Genomic DNA, 15338 nt, shown 5'->3' with positions numbered 1-15338 from the left:
TGCACTGAAGGACTGGGTAAAATACTGGGGGCATCTCTAAGATGCCCTCTGTGTGCATTTTTTAATAAATCCAACACTGGCATCAGTGTTGGTTTATTATTGAGAGAAGTTTGATACCAAACTTCCCAGTATTCAGTGTAGCCATTATGGAACTGTGGAGTTCGTTTTTACAAACTCCCAGACCATATACTTAATATGGCTACCCTGCACTTACAATGTCTAAAAATGGACTTAGACACTGTAGGGGCATAGTGCTCATGCAGCTATACCCTCACTTGTGGTATAGTGCACCCTGCCTTAGGGCTGTAAGCTGTAAGGCCTGCTAGAGGGGTGACCAACCTATGCCACAGGCAGTGGGTTGTGGGCATGGCACCCTGAGAGGGATGCCATGTCGACTTTGCCTTTTTCTCCTCACCCACACACACAATCTGCAATGACAGTGTGCATGTGTTAGGTGGGGGGTCCCTTAGGGTGGGCACAACACATGGTGCAGTCCTTCGGGACCTTCCCTGGTCTTAGGGCCTTGGTACCACTGGTACCTTTTACAAGGGACTTATCTGTGTGCCAGGGATGTGCTAATTGTGGAACAATGGTACATTTTTAAGTGAAAGAACACTGGTGCTGGGGCCTGGTTAGCAGGGTCCCAGCACACTTCTTAGTCAAGTCAGCATCAATATCAGGAAAAATGTGGCGGGTAACTGCAACAGGGAGCCATTTTCCTACAGACAGGGAGAGGGGTTCTCCTCGGGTAGTAGTCCTGGCAGAAGTATGGAGACACCCCAAAACAGTGTGGGTTAAGTGTCAGGGACAGTCAAATACTGTCTCATCGGCCTCAGGAGGGTGATATAGGGTACTTTTTCAAGGTGCTGGATGGTGAGGTGAAGGGTTGTTTGGTTAACATGTGAGGAGCTTTATGATGTGATTGATAGAGACCATATGTTCAGTCCTTGTTTTCCAGACCTAAGCCAACACCAGGTGAAGTGTGAGTTTTCTGACCTCCGGGAACTTGCACCGGAGGCAGACTTCTGGGTGAGCACCAGAGAGTCTGAAGAGGCATTGGGGGGTGCTCCTGAAGGGAGTGGCTAAGGTTTTCCCCAACCAAGGGAGGCGGGGACGTTTGTAGCGACCCAGCTAGGTCTAGTGGGATGGGTGAGGGCGTCCCATGTCCTGTCTCAGGAGAGAGGGAGTGGGGATGGGCAGAGGCCCAGGCTGCCCCAGACCCAGTCCCAGAGCCTGGGGTGTTCAGTGAGAGAACACTGGGGGGGGGGTGAGCCTGTATCGGGAGGTCATCTGCTGAGGGAGACTCCATAATGTCAGGAGGACTTGGGGGCAGCTGTCACCAGCATAACATCAGTCCTGGTGTCTGGCAGTACTCTCCTTGGTGGGAGGGTATGGGAGGCCAGATGGAGAGGTAAGAGGGGGAGGAAGTTCCCAGTGGAGAACCTGGAGGGTCAGGGGTCAGTTCTAAGGTGAGAGCTCCACAGGAATTACCCTGATGACACCACTTCTGTTCTGAGATGGCTTCATGCTCTGCCAAGTGTGGAGAACATGGAGGGTCAAAGGTCAGTTCTGAGGACAGACCTCCTCAGGAATAACCCTGGTGATACCACTTCTGATCTAGAGGGGCTTCATGCTCTGCCAGATGGGCAGGGGTTGGGAGACCAGTGCCAGACAGACTCCTGCGCAACACCTGAAGTGGGTGTTTCCCTTGAGGGATAGGAATACTCCCCAGAAAGTCCGGGATTGCCAGGCACAGGTCCAGCCTCAGGGTATAGACCCTAGGTTGGAGGGCCAGGTTCAGGGTGTCCCCCTTGACCTGGAGGGAGGGGTGACTGTTAACAGTGTCCCTACCGTGTTATCTTCTGGGGATACTCTCCTTGATGGGGGGATGCAGAACTCTGGAAGGGGGGGCATGGGAGGGAGAGACTCACCTCTGACCCTGGTTCAATCCTAGGGTACAGCCCCTAGGCTGGGAGACCAGTGTCAGGGTGACATCCCTACAATGGTGGGAGAATTGTGCAGGACTGCTTCCTCAAGCACTGTGACAATTCTGGACTCTGGGAGTGCTGCTCCTGGGGGGAATGGTACAGGGCCCCAGAGGGGAGAAACAGTGTCAGGTTGCCATCCCTGAACTGGTGGAAGGGAGAGTGGACAAAGAGTGCCAGGCATCTGGGGCCAGCTCTCCCCACTCTCCAAAGTCATGGTGATTAGAGAGACCTGAAAGGCTTAGGGCCTGGCTCTCATCACAGACAGCTGTCAGTTTTCCACTATGGTTTTCTGTCCTTGTGGACAGGGTTGCCCTTGGGTTGGCGGACAGGATTCCCACCCTGAGGGTGGAATGGGCTCTTCTGCTGAGAGTCCTGACTTGCTAAGTGGTGGCAAATCCAGTCCCTGGGCCCTTAGAAGTGGAAGCTGGCAACCTGCGGAGGGAAATCCACGCACCATTGTGTGCGCATCAGAAAAATCGATGTAGAGACTGTCCCACTGCTGAAAATTTGATGCAGCACCTGCCTCGCGGCTGGAGATTCGACACAGCACCTGTTTTGGGCGCGTACCATGTATTCTGTGCTAAAACAATACATCTATTTATTTCTATGGATTAATACTCTTTTTACATCAAAAATTCATAACTTTGCTTGTGTATGTTAGATTTTTGTCATTTTTGTCTTGTTTGATTTAGATAAATATTGGCTATTTTTCTAAACTGGTGTGGCGTCCTTTTGTGGTGTTTTCACTGTGTTACTGTGTGTGTTTGTACAAATACTTTACAAATTGCCTCTGAGATAAGCCTGACTGCTTGTGCCAAGGTACCAATGGAGTGGGCAGGGGTTGTCCTAGGTGTGTATCTCCCATACCCTGTCTAGAGTGAGGGTCCCTGCTTGGACAAAGTGCAAACTGACTGCCAACCAGAGACCCCATTTCTAACACATATCATAAGTTCTCTCTTAATGCCCTAAAGCATTCAAACTATTTTCCCTGGTCTATTCATTTTACCCCAGGCTTTCCCTATTTATCAGGATTTTAATATGTTTTTTTTAAAACCTGTATTTGAAAGTGATAAGGGATCCTATGAATTTTGGTTTATCTATTTTCTATTATGTTTCCTAGTATGTTTATAGCATCTTCTGTAAAAATGCATTCATGTATTTATAAAACGCCAGTGAAAAAGGTAGCCTTCCATCAGAAGTCCTATATTGCAGGTGTTTCCCTAAACGTGTTACCTTTCCTCGACCCCAATCCTTGATCTTATTGAAGTCTGTGCATGATTCACCAGCTTCCACCTATGTGAGTTGCTAAATGATCAACCCTCGCTACAGAAGGGTGAGTCACTACCTCACAGTTGTATTTTAGCCAGAGCACAAGAAAGAAGCTTTGTTCATTCGGCCAATCAGATGGATGCTTAAGAGCCAGTGAATCAAGAAAATACCAACTTTAGTCAAGTTCAAGACTGACTTTGATATGGCCCATTCCAGGCACTAAAGAAAGCACATCCATCTAGAAGAGGGGGTTATCTACACACACTAACAACATATTCCCAGCCAAAAGTTCAACGACTTTTTTAAATGGTTAGTTTCCCTTCTGTTTCCAAAAGAGGTGGCTCCTCCTTAAAGGATGTGAAGCGCCCCCCCCACCCCGCCAGCAGCGGCCGCTGCAAACCTTTTCCCAAAAAATTATCATAAACTGTGTTTAAGGTCGTTTTTTGGGGGAAAAAAGGCAGGGCTACAGGGGTGACGTGCACTGAGGGGGGAGTGCACAGCACTCCCCCACAGAGCGCCTGTGTGTTTGGACGGCCGTCTCGAGCAGGCCAAACATACATGCGCACAGGGCTCTCTCCAGCCCAGCAACACAGTTGCTGGGCTGGAGATAGCCTGCACAGGCTCCAAGTCTGCCTCGGAGCTCCCAGCCAATCCTGATGCTGCTTTGAGCAGCATCAGGATTGGCTGCAGGGCAGGCTGGCAGCCTGTGCCTGCAGTTGACGAGGGACATTGGAGCGGCGCGCGGCTGAGGAGGTAAGTGTTTTTTTTTTAATTATTATTTTTTATTTAATGTAATTTCCCCTGCCCTGCGTGTGCCACCCAGCCCCTGCTGCTTAGCGCAAGCCGCGACTGGTTTCGGACACTGCCATGACCTCAGCTATATTTTCAAATATAACAAACATAATCTTTAAATTTGGGCCGTTCTTGATTCTCCAACTGAATTCCTCCAGGTACTTCAAATGTACTGGTTTTCAAGAAACTACGTCAACTGACCAGTTAAGCAGTGGGGCTGGCTGTACAACACTCCACACACCACTGAAAAGAATGAAATTACAAAATTGCTTGCACGACATGCAAATTGCATATGGCAAGATGCCAACGAAAGTATGTTAGACAGATAAGGAACGTGAGGTGTGTGAATCATTAACTCTGGTTCTTTTTAAATTTGGTTGTTAATTAGCATGGTTACCTACTGCAAAGGCTATGCATTAGCAGGTACAAGGGCACCCACTAGATTTTCTCCCTTCACTTCACGAACGCCATCTTGCCTATATTTCCACATGACCATTCACTTTTGAAGTCATAACACAAGGGCCTCTTCCAGCTCAGCGAGTTAGTGAAATGGGCACACAGTATACCTTTTTTAACTATCTGGCTATAAGGATGTGAAGCAATACAGCAATCTCACGACTCTGTACAAGTCGAACAATATTACTTTGCAAAACAATATCAAAGTATTATACACACAGGTCTGCAAATAGTTTGACATCCATATTTCTTTTAAAGTATGTTTTAAAATTAAAATAACTAAAGTTTAACCAATTGAAAACGCATGGGCACAGCTATGAAGCCACATGTATTTTTTATAGCATGAGACAGTATTTCAGCAGAAATCAAAAGTGCTTAGGGTCTCACAAGAGATAGGAAAGTGCTATGAAAATAACAATTCGCTGACTTGAACAGAAGAAAATTCCGATCAGTTTTCAAAATCTGCACAATTTCTCTGGCATGCTGGGGGAGTTTTTCCTGACATAATGGACGTCCATAATACATTTCTGGTACAGGCATATTAGAAATAATTCTTCCCATATTGAGCACACGTGGAAAATGGCAGCATACTTGATGAAGATCTTGACATATGGAGCATCTCCGCCAAAATGCTGGTGGTGGCACACTGGAGGTAATGCTTAGCATAAGAAAGAACAACAGTTGCATATGAAAAGGGTGGGGGCGACCATGACAAAATGCTGGCCCTCGTATACAGAGGTCAATTTTGACATAAGGCTCATCCGTGATATAGGGATGGGATTAATGGCAACATTGCATTTCAATTTATAAAATAAGGGGCCATCCAGGGCATTTGATGCACCAATGACAAAATGCTGACTCTGGAACAAATGTAGGGGCACCCATAGCATATTTTGTAATTAGTGGGCTTTACCCCTGGGGAGCATCAGATTATATTGTTGTGGTGCAGCTTGAAAAGACATGAATATTTAATGAGGACCATTCCAGAGCCTATGCCCTTTTAGCAAAACGCACTACTTGATCCCACTTGTTTCAAACTGCTCTCAGGAAGGGAGAATTTCACCTCTCCTCTAAACCTACTAGAAGAATTCTAGCTCACTTGCTCACTACATGCCAGAGCAAATATAGCATCCCAGCACTTTAAAAGATCTGCTCAGCACCCTATTCAAGGAGGTATCTAAAGTATACACTTGTCTGTGTAGTGTTGCTATACATCTTTGCAATCTGTAATTCCCTATAACATACCTATTTCAACTGTTTGTGCAACTTAATCCAAGTTTTACCAGTTTGCTGTGTGCATGACTTTCAAGCCTTCTGTCTTATGTTAGTCATGCAGTTATTGTGGAACTTGAGCAGTGCCAATTATTGTGATGTCATCAGGGTTAATGTTATGTGACATACCTTTCTGGGAAAATTCAGGTTCATAGGTCATATGTCACTTTTTGTGACGCCATTAGGGTCAAAGGGTTTGTGATATCACTTCCGCTATCCCTGGCATTTTGGTGAATTGATGTCCATGACATAAATCAGCAGTTTTGTACCTATCTGCCACTGAGAGCCGCCCCACTCGGAGCCTGAACAAAGAAGACAAGAGGTTTGGGAGTCCTGGACAGAAGTGGCCTACTTGCCTTCAGCCTCTGAGGCACCACTCCCTTGCAAGCTCACCCAGACAGCTACTTATATATTCCAACTGCTTGAAAATGAAAACTGGCAGGACGGAAATGATCATCTTCAGATGCAACCCCTCCCCTTAGGATGACTCATGGTGGCCCTCCAAGCATTGACAACCCATCACAGACTGACCACGCCCGGAACCTTGGCATCATCACTGACAGTAAACTCACCTTCAAACAACAGATAAACACAGTGGCCTCCTCCAGCTTCCACAAACTCCACATGCTACGGACGATTTTCAAATGAATCCCCATCGAAACCAGAAAAACGGTCACCCAAGCCATCATCACCAGCAGACTAGGCTACAGAAATGCCCTCAATGTTGGACTCCCCACCCAGCTCCTCCACCAACCCCAGACAATCCAGAACATAGCAGCGAGACTTGACATTCCCAGAAGAACGCATATCACCCCCCACCTCAGAGGTCTACGCTGGCTGCCGGTGCATAAGAGGTGTAAATTCAAAGTTCTCACCATCGCCTACAAAGCCCTCAACAACATCGGAGCCAAGCTAATCAACCGCAGACTCTCTTTCCACCAGCCAACCAGGGAGCTCCACTCGACAACCCTGGCCCTTGTCCAAGTCCTTAGAATCCGACACAACCACTGCGGAGGGCGCTCCTTCTCCTACCTAGCTGCCAAGAACTGGAACAAAACCGGTCTCCCACCACCACTTTCGCACCTCGCACACCCTCCTCAACTTCAGACAAAAACTCAAGATACAGCTCTTTGAGAAGTAGCTCGGACACACAGCAACAACCCTGAACGCCTGGATTCCCCCCAGGTCGATAAGCCGTGCTTTACAAATACTATGATTGATTGATAGATTGATATTCATGCTGCCCATCCTTGATTCAAATCCATTAAAGAGATTCCCTAGGGCACCAAGCTTGGGGATTTTTGCAAACGTTGAAATTTGCTAACTGCATCATTCTGTTAGGGCTATACTGAGATCCCTGTCCCCAAAGCCCACAACCACAGACTGCACTAGCTACCTAGTAGGATGTGACTTTCCATTCACTAATTACCTGTAGAATATCTTAAGCTGCAATCATCCAATTCAGCCATCAAAAAGGCCTTGGCAGACACTTTTCAAACAGTTGATATACTCAACTTAATTCATAAGGTAATATTAATGCATGACTTTGCCCTTCATGGGTCAATGCACAAACATGTGCCAACAATGACAATGTTGCATTATCAGTGCCAAATCTGCTACCAAGTACACCTACAATCCACAGACCATGCCGGTCACTTCCTCTTCACTGTAGAAATCTGTCTCGCTGACTCATCACAGCCTACCTTCAAACACCATGCCCCACACCACTCACACACATCAGTGTAGCTATTATATCTAAGTGAAGTATTCATCCTCTCTATATGCACACATTTGAATCCCTCAACATTGCCTTCCACTCACTTCTAATACCTCTATCAAAATTCTTACATGCTACAGTCACTCTGAAACAGCACACAGCTACTTCGAAGAATTCTCTACTCTTAACTGAAGTTTTTCCCAAGCCTTACAATTTCCTGTTCACTTGCGTTTCCAACTTCTTGCTTGAAAACAATTCTATCCCATCCTTCAAAGAATTCAATGACACATGCCACAGGTTCAGCCAGGATATTACTAACGCCATTCCCACGCTTTCCTAAAGCCAGTGTTTAGACACTATGCCACAAACGGCCTACAAATTTCCAACATAAGCATCTTGCCTTTATTTTGGTCTAATCATCCTTCTGTCTTACTCAAGTTAACCTCCCGCTCTCCACCTTGCAACATACAAATTCACTTCATCCTCCTTCTTTCACTCCAAGAAAAATGTAGCTCTGAAACATTTAAAACAGCACTTAAGGAAAAGCTCTTCTGAACTAACACCAACAGTTTCCCTCACAACATTCTGTATTCTCTACTCTCACTGCTCCAGATCTACCTTGAATCCAACAGCATTCTTGACTTCAACCAGTCTACCTTTAGCCCCAAACATGGGGCAGAAACCGCCCTTCTAAATTTTTGAGATGGCATCCTTCAAATGTCTGCCGAAGGACCACTCATCATGCTTATTTGTTTTGCAGTCAGCAGCTCAAGTCTCTGACCACTCCATCCTCTGATTCAAATCCTCTCTCAGGGGCCACGCTCAAGTTGCTCGAGCAGAAGAAATCACTCCCCTATCCTATCTTGTAACTTACAGAGCTCCCGAGGGATCCCCGCTGTTATCCTTCCTCTTTCAGTAAAGTCTCTCACGGAACTCACCAGCTCCTTCAATCTACAAATCCACTCTTGTGCTTGTATCAGGCAACTCTACCTAAGACTAACTGGAGTTGAGCATCAATTCCATAACGCCACCAGGGGTCTAAAGACAATTTAAATGTGGACATTTAAAAACACACATAATCTAAATGCTCAAAGACTGAATTCCTGGCTGTACAACTCCATAACTGCTGCGAAAAGCCGACTAGAACTACACCCCACCACCAATGTCTTCATATAAGTGTTGCCTATAAAAGCCAGTGCTAAACACCTAGACACTCTGTGGAATGTTGATCTCAGCCTTAGCTTTCAGATGGGTGCAATGGATAAACCTTCATTCCACCAACTCAAAGTTATTAAAAAGTGCTCCCATTCAGACACAAAACTCACCAGGCTAAAGTGGTTAGTACCGTTTATCATCTCATGTGTGCATTATTGCAAATCACTGTATCTTGGCCTCACATCCTACTAATGCAATAGACTTCAAAACACCTCTGTACACTTCATCTTTGGGCAGATCCGTAGACAATGCACCACTCACCACTGCAGAAGTCTCCTCTTACTTCCAGTCAAAGACAGGATCACCTTCAAGACAGTATGTCACCTTCAAATGGCTCAGCATCTGCCTACCTGCAAAATAAATAAGAAAATGCACCCCTCAGACGTCTATGATCCAACAGCCATAATATCCTCTGCATTCCTAAATCAAATTGCAAATTGCTTGTAGACAGATGTTTCTTTGTGGCTGGACCCTGCCTGTGGAACAGTCTTCCTATGCGCTGCTGAAAATCCAGTAAACTCATTTTTTTAATGAAACAACTTTAAAGGCATTCACCAGTCACAACTGTTGAAATTCCTCTTGGAAGTATCACAGTTCAAATCAGAGTATGAGCCCAAAATGAGTTTAAGTTTACTTTCATTTAATAAACTCCTTCCACCTCTTCTCTCTGCTCCAACTATCCAGTAACTAGCTGCCCATCCATATTCAGCCCATAACATTATCTCTCAAGATTCTAGAAAGAAGAGTTATGGTAAGAGATCTGCAGCCTAGAGAGAACACACGCTGTATCACGATACAACAGCTTTGTAAAAACAATGTATTTTAAGAGTTTAGTGGAAATTCAATTTATTTGCCATTTTACACAATTTCCAGAATAGAGGGTTTCACAAAGGGGGTACCTGCACAGTGATATGTTTACTCCCCATCAGGGTTCTATGGGACTAATGAAGTGTTTCAAGGCCAAGTGATTTTGCAGTATGGAAGGGTTATTGGGGAACATACGGTGTGAACATGGATTTATTGACAGGTGGAGCTGAATGTTAAAAATCCCTAGTGTGATGCAGAAACCTTAAAGCTGCATGCTGTAGTAGTGTTTCTGTAAGGTACAGTAAGGCCGAGCCATAGGGTTCCAGGTAATAGCAGCACCAAATTACTGAAAAGAGGCATTAAAATGTCTTTTTTTCAGTGTATGGGGTAAATCCTTTCCTTCTTTTTTTCTATAGTTGGAGTAAACTAAAAAGATATATAGATACATAACTACACAGAAAGGGTAAAAATGTATAAGGAAAATAATAAAGAGATATACAACTGTGTTGCTTAAAAGCTCCATATGTGCAGGTATTGATGGATACAATTCAGACTTTCAAGTGGTGCAGAATTAGTAAATGGCATTGGTAATTATTACTAACTATAGGTTGCCCTTCTAGGCTTGTGCCAACTTAAACTGCAAATGTTCACACTCATTAGCTGGAATTTAAGGGTGCTGTTAAAATGACTATATTGTCAACAGTCGATATATGACTTTCGTACAAATAGGCATTAATGAGGATTCATAAAATTTCAAGGAGTACATATGGAAATCTCCAAAGTCACAGATTTCTCAACTTATCCCTATATTCATTTATCCAGACCTTCCAACGTGTGTCACATGACATTGGCTCCCATCACAGGGTCACTGGTGAGGAGCTAATATCACGCACTGTACAATATTTAGTTGGAAACCCTGCAGAAAGCTGGTTTCCAGCTAATTGTTAGGAGGTTGTGCGTAGCCGAAGTCCTTTATGGAGAGAGAAACCTTCCCAGGACATCGTGGCCCAGCTTAGAAGATTTATTTTTTTCTGTTGAGGGGGGTGGTGGGCAGTGATTTTAAACGTGCTTTGGTCTGTGCTCTGCATGAACCCCCGCCTCCTTTAAGACCCCACCCCTTCCTCACACGTTGTAAAAAAAAAATTACATGTTTGCAGGTCTGATTGGTCCTCCACGGACTAAGGTTATTGAAAAATTGTACAATTCTGCATTGTGTTTGTTTATTCGATTGCAAACCATATTTCCACATAGACGAATCATTTCTTGAAATAATTAGTGTCTGTCGCATATTTCCACTCTGAATGGACACTTTTTTTTTTACAACTAACAACAAGTAGAGTTGGCCCTTATTTGTCACTTCTGTTACATATGATGATCTGCCAAACTTTCAACAGGATGGGAAGTTTTCATCTTGGGGGGGAGGAGGGGTGGAAGGAGTGGGGGCACTTAAAATGCTTTGAGGTCAAACATCTCCTAAAATGACTTTTGGTGAGAGCGCACTTTATGAATATATAGGATTACAGATGGATATCTAGTTATCAACTTTTGCTACATCGTAGCAGTGAATTACCAACGTAGCAGGGTTTTTAAAAGTCTGTGGGAAATCGCCAGAGCAACCACACACACATCGCTAATGAGTAGCATTCCCGGGAAGCGCTTTAAAATACTGATGCGCTTTTAGCATCTACGCTACTCTGACAAACGCATGTGCATGGGCTGAAATGATAAAGGCATAACACAGAGCGTTTTCTTTCTCATGGGACCCACGGCTACTGTATAGTTCTCATTCCACCACGCCCCTTACGTCGACCCCCTTCCCCCCCCCCCCTCCCACCCCCCCCCCCCCACACACACACAACCACACACAAACATATTACTCGTTTGCCTTCTCATTCAGGGAGTCGGGCGTATATGGAAAATGTCTGTTTAGATTTCAGATCCCCTGGATACGTGACTTGCTTCCGGCCAGGACACTTCATCGTGAGAATTAAAGAGCGCTGCACAAAGACCCCGCTGACACCACAGAAGAGATACGAAGTCATAGCGTGTTACTATGGAGCAGTATAAACGATGTGCCAGCAATGTATCGAGGGCCATCAGCCCTTGAGGCACGGGCTGCATTGTCCAACTGATGCTGCCAGTGAGCAGGAATGCTGGTGCGCAGCATCTCGTGGGCACCCTTCATCCACAACATGACATTTCAGAAAAAGCGTGGGACCGAGACACAGATGCGCGGGGAAGCGATGGAGTCAGCGGCATGCGCCTCTAATTCATCAGACCCTTCTTCCTTCGTTTCAATTCAAAGACCCCCGTCAGCACGCCTCGTGCTTGGGGGGGTGCAAGAAAAAGAAAGCACTGAAAACGTCATGATGATCGGATGACTCTTACTTATCTCACAAGCCAGACCCCCAAAGCAAATCACCTGCCCCTCATCGCACAGATGAAGCGGCGTGGCCTGACTGTGCTGCGCAACCCGGTTCATGGTCACCGTCAGGTTCACTGCACCACAGCGCGCACCTGCCGTGCACCTTGCCAAGCGCGACTGCCGCCCAGGAAAGATCAAGCAGCGTACCCTTTACGGCCGGTAGGCAGGACATCCATGTACTCACCGAGGTCTGCAAGGTGATGCTGGGGAGCGCAGCCGCTAGCCCGAGATCAGTGCGCTTCTGTCCGATGACGGGGGAGGAGCAGGCTGTGGCTTACACAATTCTCCACACCGCGCAGATCTGCGAGCGCAGGAGGAGGCGAGTCGACCCGGGGGATTTAAACTACAGAGACTTGTCGGAGGGCGGGGTGCAGGCTTCAGGGGTAGGGAGGGGAAATAGACGTCCTCTCTCCCGGGGAGGAGGCAGTGCCAGGCTGCAGGCGGAGGAGGAGTCACTTACAGACCCAACCTCGGGGGAAGAGGAAGGAAGTGCTTGGGCTTTATTGGAAAGAGCGGCGTGAGACTTCTAGTCTCAGAAACAGGAAGTGTGTGAGCTATGTGAGAGAGCTTATTTCAGCACTGCAGCCGCCGCATCTCTTTGCGCTGCCTCGCTCAGCATCAGTAGGCGACGCCCTTTGCTCCTAGTCCTAGACAGCAATCTCATTTCGAGCCGGCGACACGCGAACCCATTGTGACATCAGAAGGAAGATCGTGGCCGAAGCACCAGCACCCCGAACAATCACTGTGCTGGGTCACAGCATACACTCTCCCTGTAGGAACCCTTTAAAGGGCCTACTGTACGGGTTTTATCGAAGGATTATAGCGCAAATAGTGGCAGGTGATACAGAAAGTAAAGTGGATCGGGATCTGGAGACAACTCCACAATGGAGTAGCAGCACTGATGTCAGTGTGCCCAAATATAGCGGCAGACGTAGCCTAGTCAATTTGTTTCGGAGGAGGGTGTAGACTGATACTTACCAACAGGTGATGTGGTGTACCCAACTGAAAAAAAAAGCTGAGTTTGCTTTGGGTCTCATTTAGTGGAAATAGATTGACATTTTGACAGGTAAGGAGCATTCTTAGAAGTTAATAAGTAAATACAAACACAAGCTGGCGAAACAACTTTGCGCCCCTGAATATACTAAAAAGACCAGTGAAGAAATACATTTTTTTCTAGCTATCGCGTCAAGAATTTTCAATTCTATTAAGGACACGGAGGCGAGGATTATGCTTCTCTTCCTTTACTGATCAAAACACAGCAGCCAAAGAGTTAACAACATTAAACTACAAATCCCATAAACCTCCTTAGTCCATACTGGCCAATCCCAGGCAGTCCCCAACTATAAGAGTCTCCATGTTAATCTCTCCTCCTCTTTCTTTGCGACAGACAAACACACATCAATCCTTCAACTTGCCACGTAACATGTTGGCGAACTCGGAACACAACAGGAAGATCGAAATCCCAGCTTGAAACTTCAATCACCCTTGGAAACGGTACCTAAATGGTAAGAAACGCATCATAATACCTTTGGAATGAATCAATCTCAAGGGGGGGGGGAAACATGAATTTGAATGCAATTCATCATCACAAATTATATGTGAACAATTAAACATCAGACATTGCAATTGTCATTAAATACGGGTGGGATAATCCTCGCCTCCGTGTCCTTAACAGAATTGAAAATTCTTGGCGCGATAGTTAGACATTTTTTTATTCTATGTCAGGACCGGAGGCTTCGGATTATGCTAGTTTAAAGTTGATCCACCACATTAGATGCTATATCCACAATGGGCTTATGATAAAATACTTTAAATGTACTATCTGAAGACCAATCCGCCGCTGCCATGATATCCTCTAATCTGGAACCCGCTCCAAAGGATTTGGAAGCCATAGCTCCCCTAATGGACTGAGCCCCAAATGTTGAGGTATCAATACCAGCTTCTCCCAAAAGCCATTTGACCAATCTAGCCAACGTTGCAGACGAGACAGGACCAAATGGCTTCTGAAGGGATATTAGCAACTGACCTCCTGCATCTCTTCAAGATTCACGGGAAGAATTCTCATAAACCTTCAAACATTGAACCACACATAATTTTTGATTATGAGGAAAAGCAGGATAAGAAATACATCTTGATGCCGTCTTTGTTCTTCTAGAAATAGTGAAAGAAACTCCCGTAGGAGTAAATACTCTACCTTTCAAATCCAAAGCCTTTACATCAGAAACGCGTCTGCATGAAATAAGGCACAAAGAACAGCCAGTTTGGCCGACAAATGTTTACGTGATAAGTCATCATTGCAAGCCCATGCCCTAATAAAACAAAGGACAATATCAAAGTCCCACAAAACTGAATAGCGTGCTTGAGGAGGTTTTACCATTCGAATACCTCGAAAAATCTTGGAAATCAAAGGTTGTTCACCAACAGGCTTACCATCCACATGGGGGTGACCTACCGAAAATGCAGATCTGAAATTATTAACCGTTCTGTAGGCGAGACCCTGTGTAGCTAGTTCTGAGAGAAAATTAGCTATCATGGAAATCTGGGCCCCCATGGGATCAATATCCCGTTCACTGCACCAACCCACCCATCTCTTCCAGGATGCTTCATATCGTTTATGGGTGGAGGGGGCCCAGGATTGAGACAAAAAGAACAAAGAGTCTCCTGAAACTCCCGGCACTTGCCATCGTCTCCTGAAAGTCTCCATGCCATGAGGTGTAGCTGTTTCTGAATGACTAGAGGGTGGGGAGATCCCGAGGGATCCAGAAGAAGGCACAGGAATAATGGCAGACGTACTGGGGGGGCACATGATAGTGCCATCGCCACCGGAAACCACGCTTGGGCTTTCCAGAGCGGTGTCACTAACACTATATCTGCGATTTGCCTCTTTACTTGAGCAAGGACCCTCTGAATCATGGAGAAAGGGGAAAAGGCATACTGAATGCTGTGAGACCGATTTTGGAGAAAGGTGTCCGTTCCCACGGCTACTGGGTCCGGCCTCCTGCTGAAAAATCTCAGAAGTTGGGTATTGAGTCGGGACGCAAACAGGTCTGTCACACAGGGACCCCATCTCTCCGAGAGATTCTGAAACAATGATTGGTGCAGCATCCAATCGCTGCTGTCCTTAAGAAAACGTGAATTCCAGTCCGCCACCACATTGGCGCGACCCGGAATGTACTCCGCTATTACATGTATATGGTTCTGAAGGCAATAATGCCAAAAATCCTTGGCAATCTCCCCTAGCATGTGAGAACTGGTCCCTCCCAGGCGGTTGATATATCTCACTGCTAATACATTGTCCATTCTCAAAAGGATGCAACAGCTGGCTTTGTCGGGGGAGAGTGAACGAATCGCAAACGCTCCCGCTAAAAGTTCTAAACAATTGATGTGGAGGTTCAGT

General features: G+C 45.9%; 1 protein-coding gene across 2 annotated transcripts in view; it reads right to left on the bottom strand.

The window, feature by feature from the left end:
- OSGIN2 (oxidative stress induced growth inhibitor family member 2) overlaps nucleotides 1–12377 on the bottom strand; it is a 125644-nt gene extending 113267 nt beyond the window's left edge. Inside the window, exons 1-2 of one of the 2 annotated variants that reach the window (XM_069220446.1) lie at nucleotides 12126–12347; nucleotides 8971–9059 (exon numbers count right to left, since the gene is read on the bottom strand). The gene's annotated coding sequence lies outside the window, so the exon portion shown is untranslated. Of the gene's footprint in view, nucleotides 1–8970; nucleotides 9060–12125 lie in introns of both variants that reach the window. The other variant, XM_069220447.1, reaches the window with a different exon arrangement.
- Between the last annotated feature and the right edge of the window lie 2961 nt (nucleotides 12378–15338).

Source organism: Pleurodeles waltl, chromosome 2_2 (assembly GCF_031143425.1).
Source record: "Pleurodeles waltl isolate 20211129_DDA chromosome 2_2, aPleWal1.hap1.20221129, whole genome shotgun sequence".
Taxonomy (NCBI): domain Eukaryota; kingdom Metazoa; phylum Chordata; class Amphibia; order Caudata; family Salamandridae; genus Pleurodeles; species Pleurodeles waltl.
This window is presented reverse-complemented; position numbering and strand designations above follow the sequence as displayed.